The sequence below is a fragment of the Curcuma longa genome, chromosome 2, assembly GCF_044706935.1.
Source record: "Curcuma longa cultivar G26 ecotype Majalengka, Jawa Barat chromosome 2, ITB_CL_G26_1.1, whole genome shotgun sequence".
Lineage (NCBI taxonomy): Eukaryota > Viridiplantae > Streptophyta > Magnoliopsida > Zingiberales > Zingiberaceae > Curcuma > Curcuma longa.
This window is the reverse complement of record NC_133862.1, coordinates 9025382-9035883: the sequence shown is the minus strand read 5'-3', so window position 1 is coordinate 9035883 and position 10502 is coordinate 9025382. Positions and strand designations below refer to the sequence as shown.

The following is a 10502-nucleotide window of genomic DNA, read 5'->3' as shown; positions in this document are numbered from 1 at the left end:
TACACAGTCGCTCTCAAAATAGTCGTCCAAAATCTGAAGGCCGTTTGGGTTGATTCAGGTTAATTTGGCAATCAAAGAGAATTCCAAAGAATTTGCTTCACGGTAGAATTCGAGAGAAGGCTAAGGTTTCATTGCGGTTGGTACTCTTTGCTGGTAAAAGATAGGGCATATCTTCCTGTGTGGGACGTTAGAAAAACCATCTGTTAAACAATGGGCGTAAGATATATGGGACGTCCCGATTAATTAATTACTGGAAATTTAAAATATATCTTTATTTTAGCTCGTCCTTTCCTTTCTGATCTATTTCTCTCTTTTTCTTTTCCATCGCTGGTTCTTTTCTCTTGCCTTCTGTATCCAGCCAGCGGGTCATGGAGCCCTTCCACCAACCACCCGCAGCGCACTTTAAAGCTCCAATCATATGTTTTGGCTATTTAACGCTCACTGCGGCACAGGTTGCTTCGCCCAACTCTTTGTAATTCCAGTTCCTGCAGCTTTGGAGGGGCACAGCTCTTTACTGTATTCGCCTTTTATCCTTCAGTTTGGAGATTGCTGCTTGATTTGTATATGGGAAATTGATCATATACTGTTTTCCTTGTTTTCTAATAGATTTCAACTCAGATTAATTACGTAATTTGGAATTTTCATGATTATATTACTCCGATTTATTCTTTGACTGGAATCGAGAATTTTTGGTGGTGACGACTGAACCACACGTACGCTGTCATGAATTAATTTAATTTGCTAGCTGTAGGGAGCCATGGTTGTGATCAACGTGCGTCGGTCGATGATGGTGCAGCCGGCGGAAGCGACGCCGCAGCGACGGCTGTGGCTCTCCTGCCTGGATCTGGTGATGCCGCGTCACCACACGATGACCGTCTACTTCTACCGGCCGGATGGGTCGGCCAACTTCTTTGACGCGGGGGTGCTGCGCCACGCGCTGGCCCGGGTGCTGGTGCCCTTCTATCCCATGGCCGGGCGGCTGGCGCGCGGCGAGGACGGTCGGATCGTGATCGACTGCAACGGCGAGGGGGCGCTGTTTGTGGAGGCTGATGCGGAGGCGACGGTGGACGACTTCGGCGACTTCGCACCCACCGGAGAGTTGGACCACCTCGTCCCCAAGCCAAACGCAGACTACGCCGACGGCATCTCCGCCTTCCCGCTCTTGCTCCTCCAGGTACGTGTTAAATTTATGGTAGAAAACAATTAAAAATACTATGTCAATATTTTTTTCCTTTTTTTTTATAGTATGGCTCTAAATCCCATTTTTTGTGAAATTTAAATGTGTATTGTAAAAATATGAAATATCCTAATGTGCAATAAAAAATAAATATTTTAAATAAAATACTTGTTTTATCTTATTAGTGGGCATAGGTCTTTATGTTCTACTGTTTCTTATATTTATAATAGTATTCAAATTTTGTTTTAATTAGATCAAGTAACTAATTAGTGTTAGACGACAAAAGAATTAATGGTCTAAAGAAGAACTTAGAGGCATCCGCATCCCTGTGTTAATCGGCGTTAATAACACTTAGAGAAAGAGAAAACAATGACGTGGCACATTAACACGTTCATTGTATTGAACGCGTTAATGTGCAGTAAGGTGGGCCAGCCTGTGACTGGCCCACCACATACATTTTTTTTTAAATTTTTTAATGTTATAACATGGTATGTACCAATGACTCGAAGATCAGATATATACGAATAATCTCGTATATAGATATTTAATATTTGACTTGACTCACTCTTACAAACTCCATTAGTACAACTCTTCAACAAAGGTAGAATTTACTATTCCCATGGTCCTATATATATATATATATATATATATAGTCAATTTCATAATCATATAATTATGAAGTAAATTGAAAAATTACAATTAATTATTATAGAGAGGGCATTACATCAGCTTTGTAGAGATTCAACTCTTGCTCATTTAAATAAGTTTGCTTTGTTATAACCAATTCAATCATGCATGTCTCGAGAGCTATGTAATACAACTCGAAGGTACAACTGTACAAGTGTAAAAGCAGACTAAATTAAATATAGTCTAAGGTAGTGTCAATTATGTTCATCTTATTTTTATAAAAGAAATATGAAGGCAAGGGCGGAGCCCGGTACAAACGTACTTGGGCTTCCGTCCAGGGTCCATTTCAAATTTTATTATAATTTTAATGAAAGATTATCTTGATTTTGATGAATAAATAAAATTATTACAGTATCACCTGAGGTTAATCTATATTGTTTGTCGTTGGAAAAAATTTAGCTCGGGCTGATTATAAATTTTGATTCTGCCATTGTATGAAGGTTTTTTTAATTTAATTTGTTTACTATTTAAAAAAAAATAAATCTATACACATTTTAGAAAGGTTAAACAGATTTGATGATCTCTTTTCCCAAGTTTGGTATCATTTTAATTGTAATTCAATTTAATCGATGCATGCACACAGATCACGCATTTCAAGTGCGGTGGTGCAGCCTTGGGCGTCGGCGCGCAGCATCAAGCCGTCGACGGCTTCTCAGACATTCACTTGATAAACTCCTGGTCCGAAGTTGCCCGCGGCCTTGGCATCTCCGTCCAGCCAGTCATCGACCGGACCCTCCTCCGCCCTCGCGACCCACCCAACCCTTCTTTTACTCACATCGAGTACCATCCCCCTCCTTCCATGAACAGTCCTACCTCTGCTGCCCACGGGCCAAGCCCTGCCGCTGCTGCCGGCATCTTCAAGTTCACCCAGGAGCAGCTTAAACTCCTCAAAGCCAAAGCTCCCCCAGGTGGCAGCTACAGCACGTACGTCCTCCTCGCGGCCCACGTGTGGCGCTGCGCGTGCATAGCGCGCGACCTCCCGCCCGACCAGATGACCAAGATGTATATTCCAACCGACGGCCGACACCGAGTGCAGCCACCACTTCCGCAGGGCTACTTCGGGAACGTGGTCTTCACGGCCACGCTCATCGCAGCAGCAGGGGAGGTGACCTCTCCGGAGGGCGGTCCTTCCCCGGCGGCCAAGATGATCCAGGAGGCTTTGGTGAGGATGGACGCCACCTACTTGCAGTCGGCATTGGACTACCTGGAGACGCAGCCAAATCTGGAGGCTCTGGTGAGGGGCGCTCACACTTTCAGATGCCCATCCCTCTGCTGCAGCAGCTGGGCGGCGTCTGCCCATCCACGATGCAGACTTCGGGTGGGGCCGACCAATTTTCATGGGTCCAGCCGGCCGTGGCTCCGATGGTCTGTCGTTAGTCCTGCCAAGTCCCGCCGGGGATGGTGGCCTCTCGGTGGCCATCGCTTTGCAGCCTGATCACATATTGAAATTCTCAAAGCTCATCTATGATATCTAAGACTTTGATCATATTAGATCATCTATACATGTTATTTTGAATTATGACTTCAATTTCTGATATGTATCCCTGCAAACATTAATTACTTTTGTCATGTTTAGTTATTTAAATTTCTGATGTTCCATGCAAACATTAATTACTTTAGAGTATGTGTTCTCTATCTTATGGTGTTAAATGAAAATTTTCAAATGAATGATAATAGTGAAATGGTTAATATCACTCTCTACAGAAAATTAATTGGTTCCTTGATCTATCTCAACACAAGGCCGAATATCACAAATTCAGTAAGTTTGATTTCTAGATCCTTAAATGAACCAAGCAAAATTCATTTGATAGTGACAAAAAGGATTTTAAGATATCTTAAAGGTACAAAGAATCACCACATTAGTTGAGAAAAAAAACAACTATAAGCTTATTGGGTACACAAATAGTGATTTAGCTATATCGATAGATGATCGAAAAAACACCTCTGGATATATCTTTTGCCTAGGATCTAATGTGATATCTTGGAGCTCAAAGAAGCAAAAATCTATAGCATTATCTTCGACAGAAGCAGAATATATAGCTATAACAAATGCAACTTGTGAGGCAGTTTGGATCAGAAGAATTTAGAAAGATTTAAAATTCAAGCAAGATGAACAAATAATAATTCATTGTGATAATATGTCTGCAATTGCAATGACAAAGAATCCAATCTTCCATGATGATGGGGTGTGTTTAATTAAATTATTTTAATATTTTTATTTATCACTCATACTTTTTAAAATTAAAATTTATAATTAATCAAAATCTTTATTTATCGCTCAAGTAACATAGTAGAAGTTCAGGTCGTCTCTCATGCAATCAATGATAGAGAGTTATCCTAGACAACATGGTGCTGAGTTTTATTTGTTGATCGTATTCCCTTCTAATTATCCAAAAAATCTTTTTATTAACAATTAAATCCTAAAATTTACAAATGAATATTAAGTACACATAATTTACAAATTATGACTAATCATACACCCTAATTATAATTTTTCAGATAATAATCCATTTTACAATATCAATCCTATTTAATTCACATAATTACAATAAAGTACAACTTCCACAAATTACTATTTATTCAACAAATCAATTACAACTAAACATAAGTTAACATGAACCAGTTCATAAACACAACAATTGTTCACCATACAATACAAGATATTATATTCACTTTCTAAACAACAAAACTCACTTCATCATCAACCTTCTAAACAAGAACCACACCTTATTAGGTTACCACATTCTAAATAGGAACAACTTGTTCAATTCTCATAACAACAACCAACAATATTTCCCTTAACTATAACATCAACAACATGATTTAAACAACCATAATTCAATACACATCTTCTAAATTAAAACCACAACCAAACAACAAGATGTTCAATCATCCCCAAATCAGATAACAAGCATGCTCAATTTATCCCATTTCAACCATCACAACTGAACAAACAACTTCATACTATCACAACCTAACCAAACATCAAGATTTAAATTCAACAACTCTAACATTCAACAAATTCAATTATCCATTCAAATTCAACAATCCTTTAATAACAATTCTGAATTACAAACAAGAAAAAGGGGTTTTCAATTTACAGAACAAAATAAACCAAAGTAAACAAAAAATTAGGGTTAGGGTTATGTTCTTCCCGGATCAGCACAAAACGAAGACATGTCACCCTCTCGGTTGAAACAAGGGATGGTGGAACTCAAATCCTAGCGGGGTTTCGTCGGAGAAGACAAAAATCGATAGCTGCTTAGCCGAATTCCTGCTACAAACTACAAACAAGGATTAGAAATTGAACGAAAATCTTACCTCGTGTCCTCGGTGGCTTAGATGGTCGGAGAACAACAGGGTGTCCCTTGCCGAACTCTGGTGGATGTGGATGAACAAGGAGCTCCGTCGGAGCAAACCACTCACGACGGCGCTTGCCTACTATGTAGAAGTGTCGTCGACCGTCAATCGCCGGAGTTGATCCACTCACGGCAACAAAATCGCAATCGATGAGGGTGAAGAAGTCGTTCCCGGAGCAAATCGCTCACGGCGAGATCTCCTACGGTTGTGCCGGCACTCGTCGACCTTTGTGGACGTCGATCGTTGCTTTGTCGCTAATCGAGAAGAAGGAAGATGATCGGCGGAAGAAGGCAATGGATGGAGCTCGGTGGGAATCACGATGAAGAAGAAATGAGAAGCTACAGGATGCGATTTTTGCGAAACCTAATCTAGATGAGCCCCCATCTCTGCGTTGAACCCACCGATGTTTATAAGCCCGCGCAGAACCGACTTATTTGAACCGGCTTGAACCGGCCTGAACCCAATCTAACCCAGACTCAACCCAAATCTGACTCATATTGAACCAGAATTGATTTTCTTCAAATTGGATCTGTTCGTGGGCTTCTTAAATTGATTTTCTTCGCCCGATTTGAATTATTTACAATTATAATTATCTCAAAATTTTTATCTTCATCCTAATTTTTTACAAAATTAAATATCACAAATTAATATCCGTAAATTACCTTAAATTAATAAGAAATAAAATGAAGATATCAAATTAATCTAAGTTAAAAAAATAGACTAAAAACTTAAGATGATAACAAAAGCTATTATCATTGATAAGTTCAACAAATTCAAGAAGCAACATAAGATTACAAATTAAGAGGGGATATTGAATAATAATATTAAGCCTTGGGAAATCAAAGGATTGAAAATGCATGGTCAAGCCTTGGGAAATAAGTATGGAGTTTATCCAACAGATGATCAATCAGTAGACATCATGACAAAAACTATGACAAAAGTTATTACCATTGATAAGTTCAACAAATTCAAGAAGCAACTTAAGATTACAAATTAAGAGGGGATATTGAATAATATTAATATGTAATCTTTGAAAATCTAGAATTACATGGTTAAGCCTTGGAAAATTAAAGAATTGAAAATGCATGGTCAAACCTTGAGAAATAAGTTTGGAGTTTATTAAGACAGATGTTTAGCCAGTAGACATCATGACAAAAGCTATTATCATTGATAAGTTCAACAAATATTAATCTATAATCTTTCAAAAATCTAGCAAACCTTGGGAAATCAAAGAATTGAAAATGATGGTCAAGCATGGAAAACCAGGAGTTGCTTGGCCAAAAAACCCTAGAACTTGTTAAGAGTTAATTTAGCTTGTGCTCGATCAGCCGTTGGTGAATTCCTCTCCCTGCTTGGGTGGCGATTGAAGGTGCATGGCCCCCTTCCACGAACCACTGACACAGCGCACTTTAAAAGCTCCAACATATATATGTTTTGGCTATTTAACGCTCACTGAAGCCCAAGTCGCTTCGCCGCCGAGCTCTGGTAATATAACCAGTTCCTGCTTTAGAGGGGTTCCGCTCTTTAATTATTAGATCGCCTTTTCTCCTTCAGTTTGGAGATTGTTGCCTTTATGATTTATTCTTTGAGTAGCATAGCGTTTGGCGGTGACGACTGAACCACACGCTGTCATTAATTAATTTAATTTGCAGTAGGAAGCCATGGTTGTGATCAACGTGCGGCGGTCGACGATGGTGCAGCCGGCGGAAGCGACGCCGCAGCGACGGCTGTGGCTCTCCAGTCTCCAGCCTGGATCTGGTGACGCCGCATTACCACACGCTGAGCGTCTACTTCTACCGGCCGGATGGGTCGGCCAACTTCTTTGGTGCGGCGGTGCTGCGCGACGCGCTGGCCCGGGTGCTGGTGCCCTTCTATCCCATGGCCGGCCGGCTGGCGAGCGGCGAGGACGGTCGGGTCGTGATCGACTGCAACGGCGAGGGGGCGCTGTTTGTGGAGGCTGATGCGGAGGCGACTGTGGACGACTTCGGCGACTTCGCACCCACCGGGGAGCTGGAGCAGCTCGTCCCGAAGCCAAATGCAGACTACGCCGACGACGGCATCTCCACCGTCCCGCTCTTGCTCCTCCAGGTTCGCGTACTTACTCCATTTGATGAATTGTTTCAGTCAAGTTTAAGAAAGACCTACGTATCCAAATGAAAATAACTAAAAGAAATAGATTTTACTTTGGATAAATTTATACTGTGTCAATATTTCTTTTCTTTTCTTTTTTTTATAGGTATGATTCTAAATCCTATTTTTTTGTGAAATTTAAATGTATATTGTAAAAATATGAAATTTCCTAATGTGCAATAAAAATTAAAAATATGTTAAATAAAATACTTATCTTATTTATTAGTGGCCATAGCTAGCTCTTGATGTTCTAATGTTTCTTATATCTATAATAGGATCCAAATTTTGTTCTAGATCAAGCAACTAATTAGTGTTAGACAAAGAACTTAGAGATGTGCAACTGCCTTAAGGATCAAATATATATGAATAATCACATATATAGATTGTTAATATTTGATTTGACTCTTATAAACTCGATTAGTACAACTCAAATGTACCTTATAAGTGTAAGAATTAAACAAGACTAAATTAAACATAGTCTGAGGTAGTACTGTTAATTATGTTCATCTTATTTTTATGAATGAATGAATGAAGGTGCGTTGGTAAACTGTGGATTAAAAATATGAATGTTTTTTAATTTTAATTTATTTATTATTTTTTTTAAAAAAATATGAATGTTTAATTTGATTTAATTGATGCATTCGCACAGGTCACGCACTTCAAGTGCGGTGGTGCAGCCTTGGGCGTCGGCGCGCAGCATCATGCCGTCGACGGCCTCTCAGGCCTTCACTTGATAAACTCCTGGTCCGACGTTGCCCGCGGCCTTGGCATCGCCGTCCAGCCAGTCATCGACCGGACCCTCCTCCGCCCTCGCGACCCACCCAACCCTACTTTTACTCACATCGAGTACCATCTCCCTCCTGCTTCCATGAACAGTGCGTCTGCTGCCCAAGTCCCAAGCCCTGCCGCTGCTGTCGGCATCTTCAAGTTCACCCAGGAGCAGCTTAACCTCCTCAAAGCCAAAGCTCCCCCGGGTGGCAGCTACAGCACGTACGTCCTCCTCGCGGCCCACGTGTGGCGCTGCGCGTGCATAGCGCGCGACCTGCCGCCCGACCAGATGACCAAGATGTACATTCCAACCGACGTCCGGCAGAGAGTGCAGCCACCACTTCCGCAAGGCTACTTCGGGAACGCGGTCATCATGACCACGCTCATCGCAGCAGCAGGGGAGGTGACCTCTCCGGAGGGCGGTCCTTCCCCGGCGGCCAAGATGATCCAGAAGGCTTTGGTGAGGATGGACGCCACCTACTTGAAGTCGGCATTGGACTACCTGGAGATGCAGCCAAATGTGAAGGCTCTGGCGGCTGGCGCTCACACTTTCAGATGCCCATCCCTCAGCTTCAACAGCTGGGCGCGTCTGCCAATCCACGCTGCAGACTTCGGGTGGGGCCGACCTATTTTCATGGGCCCAGCCCGCATCGCCTACGAGGGTCAGTCGTTCGTCCTGCCAAGCGCCGCCGGAGATGGTGGGCTCTCGGTGGCCATCTCCTTGCAGCCTGATCACATGTTGAAATTCCAAAAGCTCATCTATGATATTTAAGACTTTGATCATATTAGATCATCTATATATGTTATTTTTAGTTACGATTTGAAATTGTCATGTTTAATATTAAATCAGTTATTTAAATTTCTGATATGTATAATGTATCCATGCAAACATTAATTAATTTGGAGTATGTGTTCTAATATTAAGTTGGATTTGCAATATTCTCAATGGATTCTCTTCCATATTTGCAAATATTCATAATCAATTTGACATTCCCTAGCTAGACCAAGTATATGTAGTGATGGGGACTTGAATGGAGGTCTTAATTACTTGGGAGGTTCTTGACCTATTAACATGGGCTCCATGTAATACATTTTTGACTTGGTCAATATGGAATACACATGATATGCCTTTGATTTGTCATCATAGATTTGAGTCGTTTAGAATCTTAATTGTGTTTGGATTAAGATGAGCTGAGTCGTGATGATTTTGAAAGAGCTCGACATGGAAAAGCTCAACAAAGTTGACCTTGGAAGAGTTCGGTATGGATTATGAGGGACTCGACCATTAGACTTCGGTTGAGGCTGACTAATTTTCACAAGTCTAGGCCGCATCGACTAAGAGGCTCAGTCGTTCGTCCTGCCAAGCGCAGTCGAGGATGCTAGCCTCTCCGTGGCCATCTCCATGCAGCCTGATCACATGGTGAAGTTCCAGGAGCTCATCTATGATGTCTAAGTTTTTCAGATTGTTGTTGTGTTTGAATTTAAATAAGATCACCTATATTAGAGATATTTTGATCACTCCTTCATTGATTTGGTGAAAGTCCAATAGTCAATTTCGACCTCATCAGTTCGGTTAGAGATATTTTAGTCACTCCTTCATCGACTCGGTCATCTCGACTCTAGAGGACACAACCTCCTTAACTCCCTCATCGATTTTGTCATCCTGACTCCAAAGGACACAACTTCTTCGACTCCCTCATCGACGCGGCCGCTCCGACTCCAAAGGGCACAACCTCCTTGATTCGTTCATCTACTCACCCCCCCCCCCCCCCCCCCCAAATTCTAGAAGACATAGCCTCCTTGACCCCTTACCCCTTTATTGACTCGGCCACCCTGACTCCATTGGACACAACCTTCTCGACCCTCCATTGAATCGGCCTACTCGACTCCAGATGATACTACCTCCTCAACTCCCTCATCAACTTGGTTATCCTGACTCTAGCTGACACAACCTTCTCAACTCAGCCACCCTGACTCAAGAGGACACAACCGCCTTGAATCCTTCATCGTCTCGCTCACCCTGACTCGAGAGGACACAACCTTTTCAACTCTTTCATCGACACGACCACCCCGACTCCAGATGATACAACCTCCTCAACTCTTTTATCAACACAACCTACCGTCTCAAGGTTTTTGACACTATGCCAAAGGAACATTCTGATTTCAAGGTTGTTTTCAGTTTATGTCTACTTATATATTGTTTCTTACAATTATTATGAGAAGTTTTTGACACTATAGCAACCCGAGTCCTCACACTCAGATAACAACTCTTAAGTCCTCACACTTGAACAACAACCCTCGAGTCTTCACACTCGAATAACAATCCTCAAGTCCTCACACTCAAATAACAATCCTCAAAGTCCTCACACTCGGACAACAA

The 10502-nt window shown here is 41.6% G+C and overlaps 2 pseudogenes; both read left to right on the top strand.

Annotated features, from left to right (window-relative positions):
• The first annotated feature begins 644 nt into the window (after positions 1 to 644).
• On the top strand, positions 645 to 3339 carry LOC141822028 (hydroxycinnamoyltransferase-like; annotated as a pseudogene).
• A 3546-nt stretch (positions 3340 to 6885) lies between these two features.
• On the top strand, positions 6886 to 8894 carry LOC141822259 (hydroxycinnamoyltransferase-like; annotated as a pseudogene).
• Positions 8895 to 10502: the final 1608 nt, after the last annotated feature.